Source organism: Molothrus aeneus, chromosome 2, assembly GCF_037042795.1.
Source record: "Molothrus aeneus isolate 106 chromosome 2, BPBGC_Maene_1.0, whole genome shotgun sequence".
In the NCBI taxonomy this organism is placed as follows: Eukaryota; Metazoa; Chordata; class Aves; order Passeriformes; family Icteridae; genus Molothrus; species Molothrus aeneus.
In genome coordinates, this window is record NC_089647.1 from 80,043,887 (window position 1) to 80,060,636 (window position 16,750).

The following is a 16,750-nucleotide window of genomic DNA, read 5'->3' on the forward strand; positions in this document are numbered from 1 at the left end:
CTAGTTCAAAATAAGCACTAAATTTTCCTCCATGTTAAACTATCACTTTTTTTTTTTTTAAGATAACATAGCAAAGAAAAAGTTGCAGAAAAATAAACACAACACTTTCCCAGCTTTCTATGCGTTGCTATGTGACAGGTAATATGATAGCTTTATTAAATTCTCTTCTATATTGTATACTTCCAGGCCTCTGGTGACAAATGGATGTCAATGGGCTTGGCATAGTGGTTTTGGAGATTTCAGGATTTATCATACACTGGGTTTGAGGAAACAGCCATCCATCTGCTTCATTTTATGAAGTGTCGCTGCGAGCCCTGGAGCTAAATGGAGCCAAGTATTTTTCATACTTGTCACCTTCCAGCAGGAGACACTACAGGTGAGTGATGGGGGCAGCTCTGCCATGCAGCAGGAATGTCCAGTGATCACAGGCAAGCTGAGAAAGAGTATATTGACTGGGACAATTGTGGCAGCTCACCATCCAGACCTTTTGTGGAACTTGACCTGGGTTGGTGCTGCGTGTAGCAGATCTACAGCAAACAGAATTGGCAAGTGTCCAGCAGGCTGATTGATACAGCATTTATTGTTTCTATGGGATTATTTGAGTTTTTTGAGATACGGGGTTTTTAGCATATTTTGGATTGTTCTTTTGGTTTTGGTTTGGTTTTGGGTTTCTATTTTTAAATTCCCCTAACAACCATTGCCTTTCTACCAGTTTTCTCTGAAAGGCAAATTGACTGGTTTGGTGTTTTTTTTTTTTTTTCCTGAGATGAAAACTTCAATTTGAAATTTTAATTACAGTGGGACATATGTATACACAACAAACTATGTCCAAAACTGGCTGAAGTACTCCATAATCTACCCATTATGCATATTTCAGTTAGTCATTGGTGCTGACTGTCATGAAAATGGAATTAAATACAATTGGTTGTTTCGTCATTTAAGCATTGTTCTCATATGCTCACATAAGCCTTACTCTCCACAGAAAATGAATGATAATTTACATCAATGCACATTAATGCATCAGATTGTCATGGAAACATTTGCATAAACATTATCTGTGGCATCAGATGGTCATATGACAGTTGCACCCTGAATAATTATGTATTTTAATAAACCAGTAATAAAGTTATCCAGACCTTTGCCCTTTTCATTTCATGAGCAGATTTGCAATTATAGGTGTTGTGTGCATACAAAGTATTTCCTGGTGGACAGTGAGGTTTTAGAAACAGTGTAAAAGGTCTGCATCATATTGAATGATAAGGATTTAAAATAATCTTTCTTTTCTTTAAAAAGTACATATGCAATTGTGGGATCTTAATCTATGCAAATGGTATCCAGAAGTCGCAGCCAAAGTTCTGTCATTCTCTTTCACTACTGTGGCATTAAAATTGTGTTAGAAAATATGTGTCCTTTGCATTTTCCCAGTTCAAGATTCTGCCTCCAAATTAATATTCATCTTAATGTTTAGGGGCTTAGCCATTGTAATTAATCATTTTGTAACTGTAGAAAGATACCTAATACCCCATCCCTATGCATTATTGAGATTATTTCCTTAGTGAAAGGAACAGGTAAGAAATTAATTAAATCAAACTCTTTGGGGTCTATTTTCTCATTGATGAACAGAGGATTTATATGCAAAACTCAGGTTAGCATTAATGTAAGTTTGTTGCATAAATCACTTAGGAATTGATAGAAGTAGTGAGACTTTTGGTGACCTCTTTAAACACTTTCGTCCATCCCTGCTGTTTAGCTCATCGTTATTATTAGTGAAGGAATACTATTAAAATGTTTTATGAGACAATACACCAAGTAATTATAGTCATGAACTGTAGCTGAAAGCTCAATATACAGGCAAACTATACAAACTTACAATAAATACAGGCACAAGCAACCTTTCAATGACATTATAGTTGGGAATGGTTTCTTAAAAAAAACCACTGGTTAGTTTTTTGTGTTTTCCTCAGAAAGATGCTATCTTTTCATATTACCAAAGAGAGTAAAAAGCAATTAATCATCTAAAGAGTCTTGATATGTAGCCTTTTTCATATATTGAACTGCATAATTCGCAAGGTGAATCACAGTGAAAAGAAACCCTAGACTATTTTCTGCAGGTGTTGGAAACTTCTACTAACATCAAAGTCATTGCTGAGTGTGAGTTGTTTACTATTACACTTACTCACTTCTTTCTTTTTCTGAGGTGAAACCTCTGCCCTGGGTCATTATTTCTTGCTGTCTCCATTTAATAAGAGCTTTGTTCACTGTTCTCTAGGCTGATAGTTTACTCACTCTCAGGATTTTGCCCGATTATTTAGATTAGGATTGATAAAAGCACTATGTTTTCCTTTAGTACTGGCAATAACAATTAGAAATCCAACACAAATGAACAGTGTTTTCCCACTTATTTCATTTGTCTGCCTTTCCATTCTTTGAAGAAAAGTCTCCCTAATTTGCAGTGATATTTCTAATGGGCTTTGTGGAAAAGCCATCTTTACTTACACATCTGGGCATGCCTGTATCAAGGGTTGGGCCATATTCCTCACATTCTCACCAATGAACACATTTTGTCAAGTTTACAGTTCTACTTTGAATCTTGAGGAAGTATATCTTTGTGTTTTAAAAAACTGCTTTATGAGACATTAACTGCTTTGATAATCAGATGTGAGTTTTTATGGTTTTTCATCTGCAGTAAATCAGCTTACTCAGCTACCGTCTTCATAATGTAATTATTTAAAAATATTGCTTTTTTTTTAAAGGCTAAAGTTAAATATATAGGTCTGTGAGTAACTGACTATCAAAGGTACATTTTTCAATGTTCTTCAACCAGTTCCTTGACTACACATCTGATATATTATAAGCAATGCTATTCAGAAATTCAGAATAAACCTCATGCTTTTATGTCATTTTAAACAGAAAACCTGTCTCCAGTTCACTCTTTTTTTTTCTTTCTTTCTTTTTTTTCTCATAAAGCAGGTGAAAAATAAAGACTGATACTGTAGAGGGTCTTTTCATTAGCAGGAGTTGTTAATGCATAGAAGGGCATTGTATAGCTAACATTATTTTAGGAAGGAAATGTTCCATCTTTGCTCTTTATTGAGATAGTTTTGTGCTTTGTAAACATTATTTATTTGAATATAAGCTGGTAGCCAGGGGAAGAATCTGCACAAGGAAAACTTACCTATTAGAACTTTTTCCTATTTCCTATGCCATTATAAGGTTATTCCCCAGTCTATAATCATGATCTTCAATGTGGCTCCTTCTCTTGATGCACAGATGAAGAATAGCTACTTAAACAATTCTGAAACTAGCACCACTCAGCTCCTCTGGCTTATTGCTGCATATGCATTTTATGTCAGAAATTCACTCACAAATAATTAATTTCTTGCCACCAGTAGTTTCATCTCCTGATTGCTAGCTGTATATTTTCATGATATTTAAAAAACAAGGATCATTCTTTAATGAAAATGCACAAATGAGGTATCATAAGCTATTAAAACAGAAATTATTATTATGCAAAATGAAACAAATTACTTAGTATTGGAGGTGCACAGTTTTGAAACCTGAATTGCTTGGGGGCTTGTGGGAATGCAGCAATGAATGCAAAATGTGAAAGCAGAAAAAAAACCCCTAGCATTTTTGAAAGATGGATGACAGTAATTATCATGAGCAATGACTAACTATTGGTCTCCACTTTGTCTCCCCATATTTCTTTCTCTTTTCTTTTCCTTTTGTGAAGCATTAACTCCAGGCAGTCAGTTATAAAATGTTAGCATCTTTCAATAGCCTAAAAGACAGTCTTCACTAATGCTCTTAAAACTTACTCTATCTTCTACATATCAGAGAACATATATGAATATGTAATTTATCACATTGATAGTAGCTTGTACTTTAATTACCACCCAGTAAAGCATAGCTTACAAATTTTTTTTGTCATATATTACAATTGTTTTAACCATTAACTTTAGCTGAGTTCTATTGCTCATTCAAAATAAATGTTTGCATAAACACACGTAAATGCTGAACAACTTTGACCCTAAGTGATAAAGTCTACATTGCTGTGTTTGTTCTTGTCCTAGTCTATCTATCTATATCTATGAAAACAACTTAAATTCATCCATTAATTAAAAAAAGAACAGTTAAAATTAGTTGAAAAGGGGGAGTTCACTCAGAGGAATATGTAATGGAAATGTCTGTGGGCAATATTTATAATGAAAAAAGTCTAGCAACAACTGTTTCAGAATCCATTGCCAGCAAAACTTCTAACTTCTCTGAACCAGCTATGCACTGTAGTAAATGGAGGGGGATGAAGTTGGGAGTGGGAAAAAATATGGTGCAGAGAAGAGACAGAGTGGTAGCAAGAACCACTGACCAGAGAAGAACTTTGTGGAAGAGCAATAACTTAAAAAACAAACCCAAAACCAACACAACAGAAAAAAAACCCAAATCCAACAACAAACCGCAAAATTAACCAGCAATCCCCAATAGCATAAAACCAACCAACCAAAAAATATCCAAAAAACCCAAACAACCACTTTGTTCTTTTTCGTTCGGAGTCAAAGAGAAAACTCAGGGAGGACAGCCAAGATAGGAGTAATAGCAAGAAGAAAGAAGACGCAATGAGAAAGAGCAAGAGCTGGAAAGAAGGGAAGTAAGACCTCAGCAAACAAAAGGTATAAGAAAAAGCACCTAAGTGGAGGAACACAGCACCGGAAGTGCATACAGAGAATATAACGGGAACAGATCAGCTCAGAAGAAATTAATCCCTTTCAAACCATGACACAGTTTAATGTAGGGAAGAATTTTCAGGAAAGTGGTGTGAAAAACATTTTTTTCCTTAGAAAGATATATAGGCTCTCTGGGAAAAAAAAAAAAAAACAAAAAACAACTAGGAGACTGAATTGAGAGATAGAAACAACATTAAGTACAGAACACACTTTGCTGTTAGATGGAAGACTGGATGTGGAGGAATGACGGGGAAAATCTGGTGTGAAATACAAGGGTAAAAGGAGACCGAGTAAAAGAATAAAAAAATAAATGCAAGTAAAATGGCATTTTCAAGGAGGGAGAAAACAAAATGAAGACAGAATTAGGAAAAGCATTTAAAATAATAAAAAGTACCAAAAGGAAGAAGACACAAACATAAACAGAGTAGGAAATGAGCAGCAACACAAAAGTAAGAAAGTCGGAGAAAATGTACCTTCACGTACAGACTCATATCATCAAATATTTTAAGAATACAGCAAACCCACAACTTACTGTGTTGGGCTTAGAAATGAGCAATTTAAGCCTATTGAAAGTTAGAGAGGGTTAGTGCTCTGGTTATTCCCTAACTGCAGAGATTAACAAGGCTAGGGAAGTTTTTTTCTGAATTAAACAGTTCCCCTTTTGTCTCTAGTGTGTGTTTCAGCAGAGAGCTGTGAGTAGGTAATGTTGGCAACCAGTCTCTCTGTTGAGATATGGAAGGGAATTTAAGCTGGAAGTTGCTTTTTTTGTTCAGTGCTTACATCCTGGGAGAGAATATATTGCTATGTTTGCTCTGAAGTTCTTAGCACTCTTCTGAGTCCTGTAAACCAATTAATAATTATATAGTAAAAAAACTGTATGAGAATTCAATTTATGGATGTCTATAAGGCACATATTAAAATCAATCTTTGAATATTTAAAAACCTGTTTAGATTAAGCATCAGATGCTTCCCAGACTCTCAAGTTGTCATTGATTATGTTTAATGGACTAACTTCTAAAAATAAGCAAACATCTTTCCAAAATTGTCTTCGCTTCATCCACCCATGAGAACAGAATGAAAATAAATTAAAGAGTAGCAAGCCATTGATTCAGATCTTATAGCTTAATTTATTCCAACAAGAAATAGATAAATGCGGAAGTCGGACACAGACTTTTTTTCCTTTTATTTTTTTATCCTTCAGATAAAAGGTGCCACAAATGCTTTAGTAATTACCTCTTTCCTCACTCACCAGGGTTTCTAATAGTCTCTGCATATTTCTAAGATTATGAAATGATAGTTATGATTAGGAAGGCAGTGTGGTATGACTTGTAGTTGAAAATTATTGATGTTTCTCTTCCTAGTTTGTTTTGTCAGGAGTAAAAGAATCAAATGTTACAGACTGCTCATAAGGATAACTCCTGTTTTACTTTTAATTTAGTGGTACTTTATTTTTAATGACTCCCCAAAATTATTGAGCATATTTTTCAGAAATTTTTCAGTGCTTTAAGAATGAAAAACATTGTGTTGTGTCTGATGGGATGGAGTTTCATAGCAGCCTCTATGGTGTCTTAGATTTTTTTTGCCATGAGCTGTGTTGATAACACACCAATATTAAAACAGGCTGCCCATGGAAGTGGTGAAATCACTGCCTGTGGAAATATTCAAAAGGCACAGGGAGGTGGTGCCTGGGGGCATGGTTTAGTGATGAACACTCTGGTCCCAGCCTACATCGTGGACTTGATGATCTTAGAGGTTTTTTTCCCAAACTTAATTCTTCTATGACCCTATGATTTTACTTTTCTTCTGAAAGACTGAGTGAGTTGAGTTGTGCTGAAGGTGCATAACTGTAGTAGATGACTTCTCCAGCTTGGAGAAGAAAAAAGAATGGGTTTTCATGGCTGATTTGTCTGAATTAATTTTCAAATTATACTTGTCTGGCACTAAGGTTTCACTGGTCCCAAGCTGGTGCTCTGCCTCATTCCTATCTTCATTATTGCTAGCAGAGCACATATAATGTGCATTTGCATATTATATTGTAGAGATCTGATTTGCACGTGGCTGCTCCTTGAACAAGGTGAGAGTAAGATCAGACCAACTGGAAAACAAACATGCTGTGCAGAAATACTTGAAGCTATCTGTCTGCAGAGGTCTGTATTAGCTAATAGAGACCATTTATCAGCAGGAGAAAAAGTGAGGGAAAAGGGAATTTTTAGACATGGGACCTGAACATGAAGGGTGGGTTTTATTGTGGGGGTGACTGAGCACTGAAACAGGATGTCCAATGATCCTGTGTCGTTGGACACAGGATGTCCAATGACACTCCAAAGATTATCTCCAAAATCTTTGGAGATATTTAACAACCTCTCTGGACAATTCTGAGCAATGTGCTCTAGGGAGCCCTTCTTTGCAGGAGGGCTGAACATGATGACCTCTAATGGTCTCTTCCAGCCTTACCCATTCTGTGACTCTGTTGGCTTGGCTAAGTAGGTGTCATATAGAATTTCTCCTTCTGTGTCAACAATACAAGAATTACTTGCTCTTTCCCCCTTTGTGATGAACTGTATCGCACTGTGATGTCTTGTAGTTGGAGAGTGGTACTTGCAGTCCAGACAGTTAAGATCTTGTATCAGTGACTATATGGAATAATTCATTTTCTGCATGTGGACACACATAGATTTTCCATAATTTTTATTCAGCTCATATAGCCTCAGTTTTCTGTATAGAAAACAGAAAAAATTATTCTCATAAACAATATTTTTTAATGTGGTTACTATACAAAATAGAAGGGTTGACCATTCACTAGTATCTAAATTTACTTTCTGTTTCATTTTGTTCTGATGTTGGCAGTGGTTTATTTCTTTGCTTTTACAATTTTGTTGTGTTCAGTTTTTGAAATTTTTATTATTAGTATGGACTTAAATTGTCTCAGCAGTGTGAGATGAAACACTGGGCACACTGTCACTTATCTTTGTTCAATACTTTACAGTACTGTAAAAAGTACAATCTATTAAATAAGAATATAAGAAAGAAACAACAATGGAATAAATTTAGAAACAAATTAGTAATTACATCATCTGGCATTATAATCTAATTCCTAAACTCTGCAATTATGCAAAATGAGTCTCCTATGCCTAGATTATCAGACATCATTAAAAAAATGAAGCGTGTTTTAAAATTTAGGAACTAAGATTCTTATCGGAATATTGTTTTCAAATGTCTATAAAACATATAAAAGTGTTTCAATATACTAAACCATTTAAAATTGGTGCCTACAGTAGCTGCAATGTTACTTCAGAAATATAATTAAGAAAACATTTTTTGATGCAGCTGTATTGTTTTGATTTTTCTATGGTGCAGCCTGTTCTTAGAGATGGAAAAAAGGTATTGAAAGTCAGAGACTAGACATAAGTCAATAATTCAGTTCAAAGATTAACATTTATTCATAATTACATAATTTTGAATGATTCTTCTTTTTTAAACCTTTAATTGAACTATGGTAACATAACAAATACTCCAAGTACTTCCTGTCATGGTGAAAAAATTCTCAGTGGCTTTATTCTATTACTTTCTCCTCTTCCCCTTACTTTAGGCAGAGCTGAAATCCATTTTTCAAGGAAAGATAGGGTTGCACTCCTTAAGTATATTTTGTGTGTTCAATCTGTTTTAATTTTTTTTTAGTAGTTGGTTTCTTAAAATTTGTCCCCCAGTAACTTGAATTTCTCTGTCATTCTGTTAATTATCTGTTTGTGTTAATTTGTTTTTTTCTATATCTAGTATATTTCCGTGTACCTCTGCAGCTGAAACACTCATCTTCCCAAATTTATTGTCCATCTTATTTTCAAACATGCTGAATTTTGAGTTCAGAATAGTAGTAAAAATAATGTTGAATACTGTGACACTTTTTTTGCCTGTGTGGCTGGGAAATAAGGGACTTATCCTAAACCCATCCTATGTCCTGGGAAAATTATATATATATATATAAATATAAAACATGATGTCAATATGATGTCAGTGATACTCATAACATCCTGAAGGCCTTGAAAGCCCAGAGCCTTTTCCTCTCCACTCCTCTAACAATTTGTAGATATTATTCAATATGAGAAAATAGTGACTCTTTTTAAAGGCTTCTGAAGGGTTTTATTGGGGTGACAGAGTGAGCAAATCAGTCAGTCTTGAAGTAGCTAATAGAGAAGATTTTGGGAGTTCCTTACAGTCAGCTGATAAAAAGGCAGAATTATACATGTAAGTGATTAATGTGTGGATGGTCATAAGTGAATTGTATAATTAGTGGCAGCATGAGCAGCAAACCTGAGGCTTTAAGTATAATTCAAGGTTGATGCATAATGGAGTGCAAGTATTGGCTGATGTAAAATTGACTCCAAATTTACAATTTATAACTTCGCTGTTACTGGAAACAATTCATAAATTCTTTTTTGCATGTCAATATCAGGTCAGTGTTATAGCTACAATAGTATGTTTGGTGATATTTAAAAACAATAAAATTGTGAGAACTAAACTTAATTAAGTGTATTATTTTTGTTTGGTTGTTTTGGGATTTTTTTGCCATTATAGAAACTGGTTTTTAAATTAAGAGATGGGACTTAAACACCATATGCTATACTCATTATCCTTCTTAACAATGAAAACTGTGGTGGGATTTTAGGAAAATATTCTTCTGCAGGTGGATGATTGAGACATTTGAAAATTTTAGTGGTGGTAATGGAGGAAGCACCTTCCATTAAAAGAGACGTTGGCCCAAACACTCAGTTGGTATGAATCAGTAGAGTTCATTGAAGAGGACAGCACAGCCCCAATGTCTTTGAATTTTTCCTTTAGCTGGTTAGACTTAGGGGTTAGACTGCCTCTCTGAATGGAAAGTCATGTGAGATACTTATTACATGACTAAAATACTTTTTTTAACAGCAAGTAGTACAGTAAGCAGATCTGTCTGTAGGAAATGAAAGGAAATGAAAGAAGAAGCAGTCACATGAAACTACCTGTGACCAAATCTATTTTCTCCTAGTGAATCAGTTTACACATACTTATTCAGAAACTACTGTGCTTGTAGCTCACACCTATTCCTGGTGCCAAGAATGCTTGAACCTGACTGTAATTTCTCCAGACAAATAATAGGGATATTAGGTACTTCTTGAAAGTTATTATGACTCTGTCTAGACAAGTGCTTACCCATGAAGTAATGAGCTGCCTCTTTAAAGTCAAAGAGATTCCTTATCTTTTTAAGGTTAACCAGGTGGTGAGGTGTCTGTGACATCTAGAGCATTATGAATTCATGTTCTCAGCACTTAGCCTGCCTTTTCAGATTGAGGCAGCTTTGCAGAATGTCCTTTGAAGACATGCAAATTAAGAAGGAGGATGTATTCCTAAAATCAAGACCAAATTATATACATTTTACAACTTCCGGAAAGAAACCATTTTAAACAAACAGAAATATAGTTTTTGAATTTTCCATTGGCCTTCTATTTGTAGTTGAGTGCTATTATCCCCTTATGGAGTACAGAAAAAAGAGATCCAAGCAAAAACCAGATGCATCCATAGATCTATAATCATTTTCTGGTCTTTATCCAATTCAGGAAGGCATAAAAGTGTGTGAGGTTACACTTTGCTCAGCAAATTTTTCTGGTTTGAATTTGTTTTGTTATGAATATGAGAGTACCATGGAAAGTGTAGGTTTCAATTCATATCTGGCTGTCTACCATTCCTGTCTAGCCAATGGGAAGGTATAAGTACATATCTAAGGATATTTTTCTCATCCATTCTATGAGAGAGGTCAAAAATCAGGAGATTAGTCATGATCTGAATCTATCCTACTTTCCTCTTCATTAACTATGTAGTAGATACATGAAGTAAGCTGAGAGAAATCCAAACCACCATATACATAGTCTAAAGTTTCAATTTTTTAACCCAAAATAGAGTACAAATAATTTTTAAAATCGCCAATATTTTAATAGGCTGTCTTAAACTGACTTCTTCCCAATCACACTGTATGCCAGAAAAAGGAGAATACATGTTCTGTATTATGTTGGTGCAGGACTGGTAAATATTTGTACTTGTTTCTCATGCTTCTCCATGAGCGAAACTTTTGAATAAGGCATAGAATTTTTGTAATAGACCTTTCATTAAATATATTTTACATTTTACTTACAGATTTTGGATTCATCTATTGGATCAAATTCACTCATCAGCCAATGAAACCAGAATTATCACTTTATAAAGCTTTGTGGAGTCATCTGTGCATAATTATCCATACTTTTTATAGGTCTTATAGATTTGGTGTATGTTTGTTTGCTGTATCAGGAGTTTTTTGGTTTTCACTTTTAAATATTTGTTAACATAATTGTTTCTAATAAATGAAATTGAAAATTGGTTTGGTTCAAAAGATAAATAAATAAAATTTCTTGTTTAGACCTTTGAAACATCTTTTGTGTTGAAGTTACATAAGTTCTAAATTATACCAAGAAAGATTTTTTTAAAAACAACCCATATCTTTCACTTTAAAATAACTGAATACATCCATCATTAATTAGGAATAATTCAATCCCAAGCATAGATCTTGTAAACAAACCTGTGGCAAATTTGACTGAGTTAAAAACTTGTGAATCAGCTCCTCAATGTAAATTCTATTTCAATCTAAAATGTAGAGAATCTGAAGTTATTTCTGTAGCTGTTTAAATCAAATAACTATTTAAGGTGAAGGAGTGAAAAACATCCTGACTCTAAAACCTTTTCACAAAGGAACAGTAAAGGTAGTGACTGAAATACAATGTTTCAGAAAGTCCCAGAATGTAAATCTCAGCTTGTCCCTGGGACACACACACACACTCACACACACACACACTCACACACTCACATACACAGTCCCCAGCATTAGTTACTGCACTTATATTCTGAAGAACTGTAAGCCTCTCTACAGCTATTGATCTGCAGACTTTCTGAAATTAAACTGCCTGGTATCACTGTGTTCTTGATATGCTATTGATTTTCTTTGGAATGTTTTGAGGAAAAAAATATGACAGAGCTGTAGGACAAAGAGAAGGTCTCAGTTTTATTTAGTAGACAACTTGATTATGCAGCAGCTGACCACAACATTTTTGTTTCTTTCCCCAGCTTTCCTTTGAGAATTGCTGCTAAAATAATGGTATTTTTAGGGGTTAAAGTGTCCTCCTGAATCATCAAATCTTTATTGATCTGATTCACAAAGGTTCTGAGCCCCTCAGGTGGCAAAACATTCACCTGCTGCTTTAAGGCAGCTTTGACTTTGCTTTATATCCTTCAGAGACTGGTGTTTGTGGAAAGAACATCCAACACATCATAGACCTGCCTCTTGTTTATAGGCATTGTTCAATTCACAGCCCTGATACTGCATTAAGTTGCACTCATCTCTAGCTTTCAGGGTCACCTTTATAAAAAGAAAAAGTTTGTTCACAATCAGTTTACTGCTGCAGTATTTTTGATTCAGAATATGGAATAGGGAAAGAGGAGATTTTTAATATTGTAGATTAGACTGGGTTTTTTTTTCAGTTACACTAAAGAATTCACTTTTTGCCTTATCAATAATTCCTGACCAAACAGCTCATTGTTGCTTTCAATCTTCACAGCATTAACTCTTTATGTTCACCATCACAGCTGATACCTCTGTTTCTGTACTGGCTCTGGCTGGGACAGGGTAAATTTTCATCATAGTAGCTTGCATGAGGCAATGTCTTGCTTTTGTGAACAGAACAACACTGATACCACATTGGGGTTTTTTAGCTGAGCAGTGCTTGCACAGCCCAGGGCTTTTCTGCCTCACACACTGCTCTGTCAGGGAACAGGCTGGGGGTGCACAAGGAGCTGGGAGGAGACACAGCCAGAGCAGCTGACTCTAGCAGACCAAAGACTATTCCATGTCGTATGGTGTCATGCCCAGTAATAGAAATTGCAGAAAAGATAGAGGAAGGAGGGGATGTTGGGGATTGGGATGCCCCTCTTCCCAAGTAAAGTAACAGCTGGAAATGACAGAGCTTATTTTTCCTGGAGATGGCTGAGCACCTGTCTGCTAGTGGGAAATGATGAATTAATTCCTTCTTTTGTTTTGGTGGTGTGCACATCTTTTGTTTTACCTATTAAACCATCTTTATTTCAACCCATGGATTTTTGTGCCTTTCTTATTCTCTTCCCATTCTACTATGGGAGAGTGAGACTTTGTGAGGTGAGTGAATGGCTTTGTGAGGGTGAATCACCTGAATTTACCTCACCTAATTGTTGCCATCCAAATATTAAGAATTGTGAAGGAAAGCAGCACTCCTCAAACCTGTTCCAGATCTCTGCAGTCCTCTCTACTGTAAATCACTTATGGCTCTCACCTCACTATATAGAAAATATAGGATGAAGTTAGGTGATTAAGGTGACCATTATATTAAAGGTTCCTTCCAACCTAGGCCATTCTGTGATTCTGTTATCCATGCTGTAGACAGAGCAGAGGTCAAGACATCTCTTTTCTTTCCCTGAAGAACTGCTGTCCAAGCCATTTAATAATACTTCCCTCTAATCATTTCCTTGAGTATAAAATTGCTTAATAGCTTTAAAGTCTTTGGATGGTGTTGCAGTACACAGTATACTAAATCATATATTAGTAAGAAAGGACCATTTCAACTCCTCTGCTAGTGGTATAAAAAATCATGGCCTCATACCACATAAATGTATCCATACATACCTGCAGCCTATATATTTTTGTAGGAGATCACCATCAACATCAAAATCATTCACCTGTGCTATGTGTGCATATTTTTTTCAAATTCTTTTTTAGTAAAGATTTTGGCCCAAAATAATATGATTCTCTCTCAGGTAAGAAAACATAAAAAAAAATATGATTCCATGTTGCGTGTCTAGGATAACCCTCTCTTCTGAAACAGCCTATGCTGTTATTGTGATTACAGAGAAAGACTGCCAGCAACGGAGTTATTAGTAAAAGTGTAAGATAACATGAATTTAATATTTTAAAAATTGGTCAAAAGTAAAAGATAAAATTAAATACAAATCGTTTACTATAACTTAAAATTTCTACCAGATATATGGTCAGTAATAAATATTGAAAAGCAATGTAACTCTTTTGTTTACTTCCTGAGAGCATCTCTCTTTTATGGCATCTGATTGTCATAACTATTGGTTAGTGTTTCAAAACATTTTCCCTGAATTATCACCATGTAAACAATTCCATTACAAATTCTTTGATTTAATAAAATCTGACATAGTTGAAGTTGCCGTACTTTGCTGGAAAAAAATCTTAAATCAACAGGGTCAATATTTAGAATTCTTTTTTAGAAAGGTTGCATTATTTTCAGACTAAGTAATAACAGCTGTATCTGTTTCACAAGCATTGTATGGCATCACTGCCCACAGACTTGTTTTTTAATTTCTAGACTGAACTTGAACTGTACCAAAAATTCAATTTCTCTTTGATTATTAGGCAAGATCATCGCTTGCTGATACAACCATGGTGTCCTGTGTTTTCAAACTGAAAGGTACAATATTGGAATGCAGCAGAACCCCCAGACTCAGGTAACAGAATGGTAAGTCTACATCTACAATAAAATGTTGGGTATTTTACTTTCTGGCAGAAATGAAAATATGGTGGTAGAAATTGCTAATGGAAAGTTTTCTACATGGGGAGTTATTGCCTTAAGTCTGTCTAAACTGGCCTTGCATTTTCCACAGAACAATCATTGCATCCAGTCATTACATCTTGAACTTCTCCATCCACAGATCCCACATAAAAACTTAAAAAATTTTCAAATGATAGCATACTTGAGGTCAAAGAGAGGTTTTAAGCTTCCTGAAGCAAAGTTTAAACTTTGGCTCCATAACTACCCCAGCGCACATCTGAATACATATAAAAATCATAGTACACAAAAAGCATGGAAAAAATTAAATAAGCATGGTAGAATTCTGGAAAAGTACTTGGAAATGCATTTGAAGTAATACATATGGTTATAATCACTTTTTTTTTTTCCCCTTGCATATTAAAAACCTTTGGTTAGAATATCCGCTCTTGTGTACAGAGAGACTATTTTTTCTTGTTGTTTATCTTCACCTTTTACTCTCATAAACAGCACAGTGGGCAAGTCATAGGGACTTGCCCACTGTGCTGTTTCCTGAAGATTATTTTTTAATTAAGATGACTAATCAATCTGTTTTACTACAATAATATTTTTATCAATCCAAACAGTGAATTCTGAAGACAAGTGAAGAATTCTAAGTAAATATCTGGTAATATCACCTGGCAAATCAGACTTAAAAATAACTTAATCAAAATGCTATCTCTAAATAGGGCATGTCAAGTTTCTGGACATACTTACAGATTTGAACTCTGAGTTGACTTTGTTTGGATTTAAAGAGATAGTTGCCCACATATTTCTACATGAAATATTTCTATACAGAGATAATGCATTTTTGCCTTTCTTGGAAAGTAATTGTTTTAGATTGTTTATCTTGGGCTACTTTGCCTCTTGCTTCCCCCTCTATACAATACAATTTTATGAATAAATGTCAGGTAAACTATTTTCACACATAAATTTAAATGTGTCTAAACATCTTGTAAAACCAGAATCAGTTTTAGAATTTTAGAGGTCATTAAAATTACTTCATAATATAAATCCATTCTAACCAATTAGTCTTTGTATATTTTATTTTCTTTATTTAGTGGATTTTGCTGATAATATTTTTAAAATTTTAGAAATATGAAACATTCAGAGTATACTATGTCAATTTTAAGCTATAGATAATTCTTTAAATAGCTGCCTTACATGAAGACTACATTTATGTAATAAGATGTCATGTGATCCAGCTGAGTTAGTGTCGAAATTGGTTAGGTAGAAGAGTTGCTTAACTCTGTTACACTTAGCCTTGGTATGTACAGTTAATTTGTAACAGATAAAACACATGCTCTTCCAATCCCTTCAATTCAGCCATGTAATCTCTCCCAAACTCATATTCTCTTGCTACCAGCTAATTAATCCTTATCATGCATTTTTAAAAGGCCAGTTTATGAATTCAGATAAGGAAAAAAAGGTCAGTGAAGTGTATGTGGGTTGTTTTTTTTTTTTTCCCCTTCTTTTAGCATTAGCAAAAAGGACAATTACTGTCTTAGAATTGCAGATGCATTTAGCTAATTTCTACATGGCTGCATCAAAGACATTCCATTCTCTAATTACTGAAGTCTTCAAAGAAAAATACCAGGGAGAAAAAAAACCCTGTCTTTCAGCCATTATTAAACTTCTCATTCTAGTAGAAGTATAAGGCCAAAGCCTACAAGTGCAAATATTGAAATACAGAAGCAGTATATGATCCCTTCTCCCTTTAGTATTTAGATGATAAAAATCTAAACCATCACCTAATATCCCACTTATTCTTTTTATTCTTTTGTTCTTCAGATGTGAAAGTTCTCTTCCAATCCAAATGATTTTATGACTGTATGCTTGAACTATTTTTAAAAGAGCAGAATAATTTCTTCTAACACTTTTTACATGTTACTAATTCAAGTGTTTCAGAGGGACTGAAATTATTCTTTCAAAACCAAGAAGATCAAAAGGGTGGAAAAGTGCAATGAGGAGAGATAGGCCATGAAGGAAGAGTATGGTGGCCAAGTTGTTAATAGTTCTACTTAGAAAGAGGAATGTAGCTGCTGTTTATGACTCTTTAAAAAGGCCACATTAAAAAAAAAAAAAAACCAAACTAATATTTAAAATGAAAGCTGAAATTTAAACTAAACCTAGAACAATTTGCCTTGTAAACAGTCCCACTCAACACTAATAATCAGACTGCACTGTTTTTGCAAATAAAAAAAAAAGCCTCAGAATTGAAAACTGTAAGAAAGCATTGTTTTGCCAGTAAAGAATTACCTGAAATTTTCAAATTAGCAAAACTGTATTTACTGTAGGACGGCTATAACAGTTTGTCATATAAAAAAATGGAGGACTGCAGTGTTTCTAAAAGAAAAGAGAGGATGATGACCAGGTGATTATGAGGCAAAA